This window comes from Gossypium hirsutum, chromosome A07 (assembly GCF_007990345.1).
Source record: "Gossypium hirsutum isolate 1008001.06 chromosome A07, Gossypium_hirsutum_v2.1, whole genome shotgun sequence".
Classification (NCBI taxonomy): domain Eukaryota; kingdom Viridiplantae; phylum Streptophyta; class Magnoliopsida; order Malvales; family Malvaceae; genus Gossypium; species Gossypium hirsutum.
This window is the reverse complement of record NC_053430.1, coordinates 93308618-93320779: the sequence shown is the minus strand read 5'-3', so window position 1 is coordinate 93320779 and position 12162 is coordinate 93308618. Positions and strand designations below refer to the sequence as shown.

At 30.9% G+C, this 12162-nt stretch overlaps 1 long non-coding RNA gene across 1 annotated transcript; it reads left to right on the top strand.

The window, feature by feature from the left end:
• Positions 1-4731: 4731 nt before the first annotated feature.
• Positions 4732-8919, top strand: LOC121231836 (uncharacterized). The gene is made up of 3 exons (XR_005929919.1): positions 4732-4877; positions 7138-7221; positions 8342-8919. It is a non-coding gene; the product is annotated as an uncharacterized lncRNA (long non-coding RNA).
• Positions 8920-12162: the final 3243 nt, after the last annotated feature.

Below are 12162 nucleotides of genomic sequence, written 5' to 3'. Positions count from 1 at the left end.
ATAAACTGTACTAATTGGCCCAACCAAAAATTTTAGAAAAAAATATGTAGATGTACATATGAGTCTAGTTTCAGGGAAAAATCACGAAACTGATTTTCGAGTTGTGAAACTCAAGATATGATTTTTAAGGTGACAGCGACACAGTTAGCCAGCTATCTGGAAATTTTTAAAATGGACTGCGATAGTAAGCGAATTTAGTCTGTGAACCCCTCGTGTCCGACTCCGGCAACGGTCTCGGGTACGGGGTGTTACATCGGATCCGTGGTCCTGAAATTACAATTTCGATTTCACTAAAAATGGGCTGTTACAATTACTCCACGCCACAACTTGCAAACTTGAAGCTCTTACTTCATTATCTCATTTATCTCCTACTTCACTGCTATATGTTTATATTTATTTGACTGATACTTATAAATATATTATGTAAAGTGGGTCACAAGGTGAGTATAGCGGGGATTAGGTGGGTTTAGGGACCTACGTGGGTGGTGGGCAGGGATGGCTTTGGGTTTTGTACTCGCAGCGGGTTGCGATGTAAGGATGAGGATGAAAATTCTTGGCGAAGATGGGTGCAGGGGTAGCACCCCCCACACTTGCCCCGCTCAATTGACATCCCTAGTCAAATCTCAATATAAATATTTCAATTCATTTCACCCTTAGTGAACTCTAATAAGATGACTTAGATACACGGAAACCAACAAGCCTAATATTCATTTCTTATTTAACATATGACATTAGTAACATTCGTAATTCAACAATTAAATCATATGTACAGTATAAAAATAATTTAATAAGGACAATAATTGAAAGAAAGTTCTAGAATAGATAAGTAAAACTCATTTAATTTTTAAAGCAAAGTTTAATGACTAAATCATAATTTTAGTAAAATATTTTTGTAATAACCCAATAGTTAGGGGTGTTGGAAAGTATATTTTCGGGACTCCGTTTCTACAAATCGAACTCGTAAATATTTTTATTAAATATTTACAGAGTCATATTAGAGGCAAATTAAATTTTGGATAAGTAATTTTCATGAATTAAGAGCTATTAAGGTATAGGGATTAAATCGCGTCGGTGTTGAAAGTTGAATTATATATTGAAATTAATTAAAAAGGACTAAATAAGTAAATTTACCCTTGTTTCCTTTTAATGGACGGTCATAATGAAACATTTATGATATGTATATATAATATATATTATGTTAACTTAAAATATATAAGTTATAATAATAATTTTAAAACAAAATAGAAGAAAACATAATTGATAGTGGAATGAAAGAGAATTTCATTCTCTTTTACATGCATTCGAAACAAAAGGGAGAAGAAAAGAAGTAACTCACGTCCTAGGAGTGTTTGGAGTTCAAATCCAAATTTGATTAGTGCAATTTAGTCATTTTCTTATAAATTTTACGTTTTTAGAATCTCGGTACTTAAAATTACTCGACCCATGTTATAATTTTTAGTATTGTTTAAGATTTTAGATGTTGTCATTGTTGAATAATTTAAGTACTAGGGGTTAAATTGATAGATTTTTAAGTTAGAAGTGGAACAGGACTAAATTGTAGAATTAATTGTTAATTTTGAGTAATAGGGACTCAATTGTGAAAATTTTAAAATTAAGGGGTAGAATTGAAAATAGGGAGCTAAATGTAGCTTAGGGTGAAATTAGTATAAAAAATAAAGTTAAATGTGGAGATTAAAATTAGTCTCGATTTAGGGACTAAATTGAAGAATAAACAATGATCCTGTACTCAAGTATGGTGATGTTTATTTTTGTAATGGCATGTACCTAGGAGGTCTTTTGGTCAATGTTGTTGATATGTGATAATATTTTGGTTTTCAAGTGAAATGATGGTTATTTTTATATATGGTTGTGGTTGAGGCTATGTTTGGTATGATAGCTTAGCTTAAAGTTTAGTATGTGTTTAACTTGAGGTTTGGTCACCTAAGTAGCTATATGTTAGTCCAATTATGGAAATTTTGGTATGAATGAAGGTTTTGAATGGATGATGCTTTGTTAATATGTTTGAAGATATAAAATGTGGTACCAATGATACTACATTGGTTAGGCACTTAGGATGGTTGTTTTAGCTTGTTTTGAGCATGTTTAATTGAGTTTTGAATAGGTAAAATGATTGGTGAATTGGTTGCTTAGTGTCCAAGTAAACACAATTTAGTAAACTTGAGTTTTAAGGTACATTTAGGTACACATAGCTTGAGACACGATCTGTCACACAGTCGTGTGACACACATGGGTTGACATATGGCCTGCGACACGGCTATGTGATACAAGTTAGTGAGACACATGGGCAGAGACACGGGCTGAGACACGGCCGTGTGTCCCAACTTCAAAAGTCACACAGTCTGGGGTGTTCCACACGGCTTGGCCATGCGACCGTGTGACCCTTATTTTTAGGTATTTCTGAAATTTACCCTAAACTTTCAGAATTGTTTCAAATTAGCCTCTGCCTATTTTTAGATTATTTTTAGGGTCCCATGGACTCATATTAAGGACTGTAAGAGTATTTTTAACTCTGATTTGGAATGATATAACAAAATTAAGTTAGCTGAAGTAGGTTATTCTACTAATATCATCAAAGGTAGTAGTCGAAGTATGGTCCAATACTCTGATGCTAATAATTGGAATAATCTTGTTATGTATCCAACTTTTAGCTTTCAAGAGGGGATAAATAGTGATAAGAGTGTAGACAGTGGAAGACCAAGTTTAGTATTGCATAGCATGATTCATTATTCGATTGTATAAAACACTATTATGGAAATATTAAATTAACATGTATTGCTCTCGGTATGATGTGATGTAAATAGTTAGCTTGCAAATTTACTTATGATGTAATTAAATGTTGTGATTGGTTAGTAACGCCTGTGACCCTAATTTAAAGACAGAGAGGGGTTAAGAGTGTTACAATTTTAGTAAAACATTTTTGTAAAATCAAGAGTAAAATTATGGAATTATCCAAATAAGACTTTATCATGAAAATTTTCAAGTCATTTCATAACATTTAGGGACTTTAATTGCATAACATAAAAATCAGCACTCAATTGCAAAGATAACAAAACATGCCCAACCTACATATGACATATTGACACCTATACATACTATTTCATGTTTTCATGTCAATTTTTCCTATTCTAACATACCCTATATCATACTAGATCATACAAATCATGCTTAGTTATACTAAAACATACATTAACACACTTTAACAATCATGCGCATTCAAGCTCAAATCTAATCAATCAATCAACCACAAACCCAATTCTTTTAACCCCATTTTGGGATGTTACAGTGTGAACACTAGTCTGACTTATAAATAAAAACTCTCATCGGAGAGAAAGCAACGTCAATTGTTTATTCTCAATCTCTATTTGTAGTTTCAATGTTATTAAGTTCAAATTTTAGATTTAATTCTTACATTTTAATTTAACATAATTTAATTCTTTTATTTTTATAATGCCATTACAATTAATTTTCGAATTTGATGAGTATAAAAAGAAAAAAAATATGAGTATTCATTTAAAAAACCCATAAGAATAAAAAAAAAATCTTGATATTCAAATTGAGCATCCATTTTATATATTTAAAATTACTTTTTAAACCTAAAATTTTATTTATAAAAAATAATTTGATAAATTTTAATATTTTATTAATGAAATGTTTTATTTTGAGTTGTATAAATGTAACAAATTGGTGAGACATTATGATAATATTACTAAATTGTAAGAATTATATATTGGATAATAGTGATAAAAAGAAAGAATGAAATTTATTAAATAATTTTAAAATTAAAAAAAGTAATTTAATAAATTGGGATTATATATATTTTAATATAAAATCTATATTTATAATTATATTGATTTAATTATTAATTTTTTATTAGTATTATTTTGTTTTATAATATTGTTTACGAAAAGAAAGTTTGTAAATAGTTAATCGCCTTAAAAAAAGTTAATCACATGATAACTCGATTTAATCACCTTAAAAAATTCAGATTAGTTGAATAGAGTCTTATTTTATCAATCGACTGTAATTTGAAATTTTTATGAAATTGAGTTGAATGAAATTCTTTTCGAATCGGGTTGAGTTAAATAAATTTATTTAAATTTAAATAATTTATTAAAATTTATAACATTCATAACAAAAACATAAAAATCATAGATACCAACTATAGTGAAATAAATATAGTGGAATTATGCATCTAAAGGGTAAATTGTAGAATTATGTATCTAATAGTAAATACTTTTTATCAAGCAATTTAATATATCAAAAATGGTTCCAAGGTCACGGATTTTTATATATATATATATTATTAGACTATTTGACACAAGAAAAAATGTAGTGAAAATCAATTAAGAAAATAAATATTTAAGGTTGAACTCTTTCGACTACCAACCAAAAATATAGAGGCACTTTAAATATTTTTTTACCATTAAAGAAACAGAAAAAAGAAATCGATACTCATTTTAAATAATTGATGAATCAAAATTGTTGGTAACAAATAAGAAGTCAAAAGTTGTTGGGATTAAAGAATCAAAATTTTTAGAGCATGTTTAGTTGGGGGAGTATGAATGGATTACAATCCATTTCGGCGGGCCCATCACTAAACTAATATTTGGTTGATTGTAATGACCTATTTTGACCGACGTTGAATAATGTATTATTCTGAAAAGAGGCAAAATAGACATTTCCTTCCCTCACCACCGAATGGTGATTCAACTTAGGTGGAATAAGAAAATTTTTCCCATTTTCAATTTTTGCCCCTCACCTTTTTGAAATCTTCCTCTCTCAACTCGACAACCCCTTTTACCCAACCTCCCTTGCTTGCTTCGCCTCCAGCCACTTTCATTCCTCTGCTCTTTCACGTCAGTATATTGAAGCCATCAGTTCCTCCGCTCTTTCTTTTTATTTTTCCTTTGATTATTGAATCATGTCAGTTGATACAACCTTGAAGCCACTAGTTCCTCCTCCTAGATTTGAAAAAAAATTTAAGTTTTTATCCAATATTCTCATGGGATTTGTTATTTACATGTTTTTTATTTTCGTTTTGTGTTTAAACTGAGATGAAAATGTAAATATTGTATTGCTATGTTTTTCTAAACCCAAAAATTAGGGCTTGGAATTGCATTATTCTCCCCTTAAGTTGTTTTCTTACTATTTTGTTTTTAAGAATTTCCTTTTAAGCTGAACTGGTTACTTAGCACATCTATCTGTATGTAATAGTTGGTGCTTTGAATTCCAGCTTAGAGTAAAGGCAAGGTCAACTTAATTCATTTTTTTTCTTTTCAAAATTTGATAATTTTGCTACTTGGTTTGTGTTTAGATTTGTTTCATTTTCCAGGCATATATGTCGATTTATCTTTTTTGACCATATAATATAACTGCCAATTATATTACAAGAATTTATGACAGGTTCTTACCCATAATCATGTTATGCTATGGTTGTTTAAATCATGAATCATGATCGATGAAAATGAGATCAATAACTGATAACTGTATAACTAGCATAATGTGGAGTCGAGGATATTGATAACTGTATAATTATCGTTTCTCGATGTTCAAGTGAAGTAGTATAACTAGCATGATGTGGAGTCGAGGAAACTGATAATTGTATTTAGTGCTTCAGACTACCCACAATTTTACGTATCTTTATGATCTTTAATGCTTTATTTGTTGTCCCTTAAGATTTAAATGTCTGGTTTTTGCTTTGATCTCGACAACAAATGACATTATGTACATGTTTTGGCTTAAGTTTCATCCACAACATCCTTTTGAATATTTTCTATGGATCTATACCTAGACTTTATATTACTTTTACTTTTTTGTGGTTATGTGGATGTCTCTTGATATCATTGAAGATTTTTAAGAGGTTTGAATGCCTAATAATGTATCTTTTGGCTTCCATATTGGAAGTAAAAAGCTAGTTTGCTTCTTGGAAATGGTTAGAATGAAATTATGTGGTCTTATTGAAATGCATCAAAACTCAGAAGGGTATACGTATCTTAAATTTACATAGACTTGATGTGCAAAGATTGATTTGTGTTTTTTATGCATGCAAGTGAGGTAACTATATGTGATGGTACCGATACTTGTTCAAGATTCGAGTCTAGCATATAAGTGTATCTATCTATTTTATGTTGGTGTCATATATAAAGGAAAACTATGGGGGTGTCATATTCTCCATTTATTGTATCTGTTGGTATTATGACTAGTGAAGCAGATTTTAACATTTTCCTTATAACAATCACTGCACTTTATTTTTTATTTAACTAAAAATATGTCCAGCAAAGCAAATTTTCCTTGCTCTTTATATTTCATCTCTTTCTTATGCATAGTAATTTGAAAATTGTTCAAGTACCTATATTTCTTTATTTTAAGTGATATCCCTAATAGATACTCCATTAAACATCCATGAAACTTGAAAAGAAAAATTTCATACTCATGGTTTATGTCCTAGTTTTGAAATAAAGAAAAGTAGCCATGCAACTAAAAAAAATAATAATGTAATGAATCTAAATTTAGTAAAATAATTTTAATAGTAATAACAATTGGATTGGTAGAGTGACTAAATTGTTAGAAATAAAAGTATGGCGTTAAATACGTGGCATGTATTAAGCTTTTGTAATACGTTTTAAATTAGTTAAATTATAATTTTTGTCCCTATACTACCTTAAATTTGACAATAAAGTCACTTTGTTCTTTTTGTTTTGAAGTTACAGCGGATCTAATAATACAAGTACTGGATTGAAAAGAACCTATACATGTAAATACAATAAATAAATGTAACTAAACGATTAAAGAGCTTACAACCTATTAAAATTTTAAAATGCAACATGTAAATACAACATGTAAATGCAATTTCATGTAATTTCCACAATATATTTTTAATTTTTTTTGCCCCTACAACCTATTATATAATTTTGTGCAACATTAAAGACATTATTACTTGCAAAGATGTGAAATTCTTTTCAAGACATTATTATTTGCTAAACAAAGAGCCGATTTTGTTGAATGAAATTTGATAAAGATATGAATTTCAGGTTTTTTACTTGCAAAGATATTTGTAATTTCTACTTTGTGCTTTGCAAAGATTCTTAATATGTATTATTCATTTTTCTTTAGCAGTGTGTTATTGCTTTCTCTTCTTCTTTGGCTTGCTTGGTTGCTTCCTCCACCAATAGCTGAGCCTCTTGTATTCACTAAATCATTGTAAGTTCTTTTGCAATTAAATTCTTTGATTTTGTTTTACTATTATTGAGATTAGTATTGAATAAATGTGTCCCTTTTTAGCTTTGCATTGTGTGTTTTGAAGATATATGCATCGCATTATATTTTGAGATTGATTTATACTATGATTTGAAGATATGTAACACTTTAATATCTTGCAGTAATGACTTATTTGCCTTTAATTGTACAAAGTGAGAGGCGTAAAAGGATTGGTCTTGCATTGACAGTATGGTTGCAAATATGTTCAAGTGCGAGTTGGTTCATAGTTATGTTGGGTGTCGTCTCTAGCCTACAAACTTATAGATCAAGGATTAGATCATATATTTTAGATTTTTATACTCAAAGAGATTATGTGAAGCAACTTGTTTATGCTAGTGATGAGACATGTATTGAACAAGTGAGAATGAATAGATTTGCTTTTTTTAAATTATGTGAGATGTTACAAACTTTAGGAGGATTGAAGTCATCAAGGAACATGCTTGTAGATGAGCAAGTGGCAATGTTCTTACATATTATTACTCATCATCTTAAAAATCGAGTTATCAAGCATCACTTTAATAGGTCCAGGAAAACCGTTAGTAGATTTTTACGTAATGTATTAAATGGTGTGATATGCTTACAAGATGTGTTATTTAAAAATCTAGAGCCAGTTCCAACTAATTCTACAGACACCAGGTGGAAATGGTTTAAGGTATTGGAGTGGGTATATGTATTATTTAGAAATAACTCACTTGATTTTGATTTCAATAGAGTATCCTAACTTCACCTTTTAATTTATTTTTAGAATTGCTTAGGTGCTTTAAATGGAACTTATATCAAGATTAGGGTTCAATCAGTTGATAAACCTAGATATCGAACTAAAAAAGGTGACATAACAATAAATATATTAGGTGTTTGTACACCTAATATGCAATTTGTTTATGTTCTTCCTAGTTGGGAAAGTTTTGTTACTGATGGATGAGTTCTTCAAGATGCCATTATTAGGAGCATGGGCTAAAAGTTTCTCATGGTAAAATATATACATAGATGAAGTTTAATTATTTTTTTAGATCATACTAATATTGCAAACAAGAGATTGATAAATAATGTTTTTTTAATATAGGTTGTTATTATCTAGTTGATGCTGGTTACACAAATTGCGAGGATTTCTTACTCCTTTTAGAAGACAAAGATACCATTTGAATGAATGGCGCTAAGGTCACCAACCAAGCACTCCAGAAGAATTTTTCAATATGAAACATGCATCAGCACAACGTTATTGAAACTTGTTTTGGTTTATTAAAACTTAGATAGGCTATACTTAGAAGTCTATCATTTTATCCTGTAAGGGTGCACAATTGAATCATTATTGTTTGTTGCTTACTTCGTAATTTTATTCGAATTGAAATGAGTCTTGATCCTATTAAAGCGGTACTGGGTGAAGGTTTAAATAGTAAGGTGATAGAGGATTTTGAACCTAATATAATCAATATTCATCCAACTAATGCATGGGCAAATTGGAGGATGGAACTAGCAAATCAAATGTCCAATGAATGATAAGCATCTAGAAATTAATAGGGCTAAAAGTGTTGTTTAGAAGACTTTCTATTATTTTATTTATCTTTGATGTTGTGTTTATCGTATTTTTGTATTGTACTAGACTTGTATTAATTGATTTTTTTATCTATTAATTGATTGTGAATTTTTTTTAAAAGTATGCTAGGCTTTTCACAATCAACTACAAATTCTTCCGAAAATTCTAGAGGAACCAAAAGGAAATGAGGTAGACTTGCACTTGGAACTTTTATTGCAGGTATGGGATTCAAGGCTGGTTGTTTACTTGAATTGGAGAGAATGATGGAAAAAGTTTTACCTCATGCAATGCTAAAGGCTAAACCTAATCTTGAATAAAGGATTAGGATATTAAAAAGGATTGAACAATCATTTTACAGTATGCTTAGAGAAAAAAACAATAGTGACTTTGGTTGGGACGACAATAGGTAGATGGTTTTTACTGAAGATACAGTGTAAGACTCATATATAAGTGTAAGTTTTTTTTTTGTATTTCTTTTCTTGTATCAACTTACTTATATCCATATTGTGAAAATTGAATGTCAATAATGATAATGAATTACAAAGAAAGAGAGAATATAGAATATACATAGAACTTTACGTGGAAACCCTTTTGGGAAAAAACTACGGGTAGAGGAGAAGAAAATTCACTATGTCGAATTCGAATGATGCAAGAAGAGAGATGAATACGTCTATTTATAGGTTTAAAAACCTTATTCTAACCAAATTCAAATAGAAGTAATGCAGTAAGGTTAAAACACCTTATTTTAATCAACATCAAATAAAGGAAGTAAACTTCTATGCAGATTTCACTTGTGTAGCCTGTACCGTACCGCAGGGGCTAGAGGCCTTGCACCCCCACTTAGGATCCTAGTCCAGTAATTTTCTTATTGGAGATCTACAATAAAATACAACCTTTGCTCTTGTAAATCCCCCTATCTTGCCACTTGTATTTTAATTTTAACAGGAATTTGGGTCAACAATTTCTCAACGAACAATTTCTTCATCACTAACTCTCAACGAACAAGTTCTCCACCTCTTCTATAAAACCCCTTAAGGGTTTATCTTCAACAATGAACATCAACCAAATCAAAGCAATGCTCAAACTTGGTTATAACAAGTGACTTTGCCATCATATCTACAGGATTATAATAAGTACTAATTTTACTCACAACAATATCACCATGGACAATAATATCACGAACAAAATGATACCGAACATCAATGTGCTTTATTCTCTCATGAAACATTTGATCCTTCGTAAGGAAGATGACACTTTGACTATCACAAAATACTGTACTGATTTGAAAATCTTCGTTGAGTTCACTAAAGAGACCTTTTAACCAAATAGCTTCTTTACAAGTCTCAGTAATCGCCATGTACTCAGCTTCAGTGATAGACAAAGCGATAGTAGTTTGCAAAGTGGCTTTTCAACTAATTGCACAACCCTTAATTATAAAGACATAACTTGTGAGAGATCTTCTTTTATCAAGGTCTCCAGCAAAATTAGCATCAACAAACCCAATGATTTCATCTCTATTTCTTCGAAAATGTAAGCAAACATCAATAGTACCTCATAAGTATCTCAAAATTTACTAAACTACTTTCTATTATTCTTTACCGGGATTTACCATGTATCTACTAACTGTACTGACTGCATATGATAAATTTAGACTTGAACAAGCCGTAGCATACATAAGAGATCCCACTGCACTTAAATATGGAACATGTGACATGTAGTCAATCTCATCACCTGACTGTAGAGACAAAGCCCATGAAAGTCTGAAATGGGTTACTAAAGGAGTAGTAACAGGCTTAGCACTCTGCATATTAAACTTGCAAAGAACTTTCTCAATGTACCCGTTCTAACTTAGGTACAATTTACTTACTTTTCTATCTCTGAGGATCTCCATACCAAGTATCTTCTTTACTACTCCCAAATCCTTCATCTTAAATTATTTACCAAGCTGGGCTTTAACATTTTTTATCTCTCCTTTATCTTTTGCTACTATCAACATGACATCAACATAGAGCAGCAGATACACAAAAGAACCATCATTATTTTTCTTAAAATAAATACAACTATCAAAGTGTAACAACCCAAACCCGGCCTAGAAGTCTAGACTGAATCCAGGATGCTATATTGATCACTGAAGTGATCATGAGAAAATTTTACAAAAATAAACCCCTTATTTACTTAGGAACATTTATTTCATAGCAAACCAATAACCAATAGTCGTTTTAAAATTCTATACAAAAAGTTATCAGTCTAAAATATACGAATATAGCATATAACGAAAAATTGTACCACAGTCTTTTAAAGCTTTACAGTTCAAACTAAAACCAAATAGCAATTAAACTTATAGTTCATTCCTCCAAGACTGCTCGAGACCTCCGCGTACTAAGCCCATCAACAGAATCCAGAACTGTACCTGAAAAGGGAAACAGAAGAGGGGGTGAGCTACTCGAGCTCAATGTGAGATCAAAACCAATTAACTACAAAATCAGACACAAAAAACCAGTAGTAGTTCTAAAACAAAACATTGTAACACCCTAAACTCGTCCTAGACGTTACGGCCGAATCTAGTGTGTCACATTGAAGTGTTTTATCGAAAACCTTGTTTTCATTAGAAACACTTCCTTAAAATGGAAAAAACCTTAATTACTTTGTAAAATCTCTTTTCAGTTGCAAAAGCTTTATTTGGAACATATGATTTATGAAAACCTGTCTTTTAAAACTTTATTTGCGGAAACATAGTATTTAAAAACAGTTATGGTTTAGGAAAACCATGTTCTACTTTTAATAAATATAAAGCATAAAAATGATAATAATCCTAATTTGAAATATTAGAAGAGGAAAAGGCCTTACTACAACCCAAATAAAAAAGAAATAATTTAAAATCAAAATATTAAAAATTACATAAAGACTAAGTCTAAACTTTTTATGCTAGTTGGCCACCTTCGAGTCCCTCCATCCGTCGAACCGCCTACTGAGGATCACTTGAAAAATTTAGAAGGAGGGGGTGAGTTTCGAAAACTCAGTGTGTACAACCCTCAACGAGTATAAAGCAATCATCAATCATTTTGGGCCTGAGCCCAATTCAATAACGGTGGCCTTTGAGCCTTAGCCCATGTTAGCCTCAGTTGGGCCGAAGCCCACATTGCAATAATATCACAATAATATCATACGTGCAATGCTGTGCAACCCACCCTAATAATCCAACCGCTACACACCAACTCTGTCCCACAATACACATCATGTGGGGATATAAATATCGACCTACCCAACCGATACAAATCAATGGTAGCCCGGTTGTGGTACTACCTTCATTGCAGCAAGCTGTCAATCATATATTGGGCTTAATAGCTGTC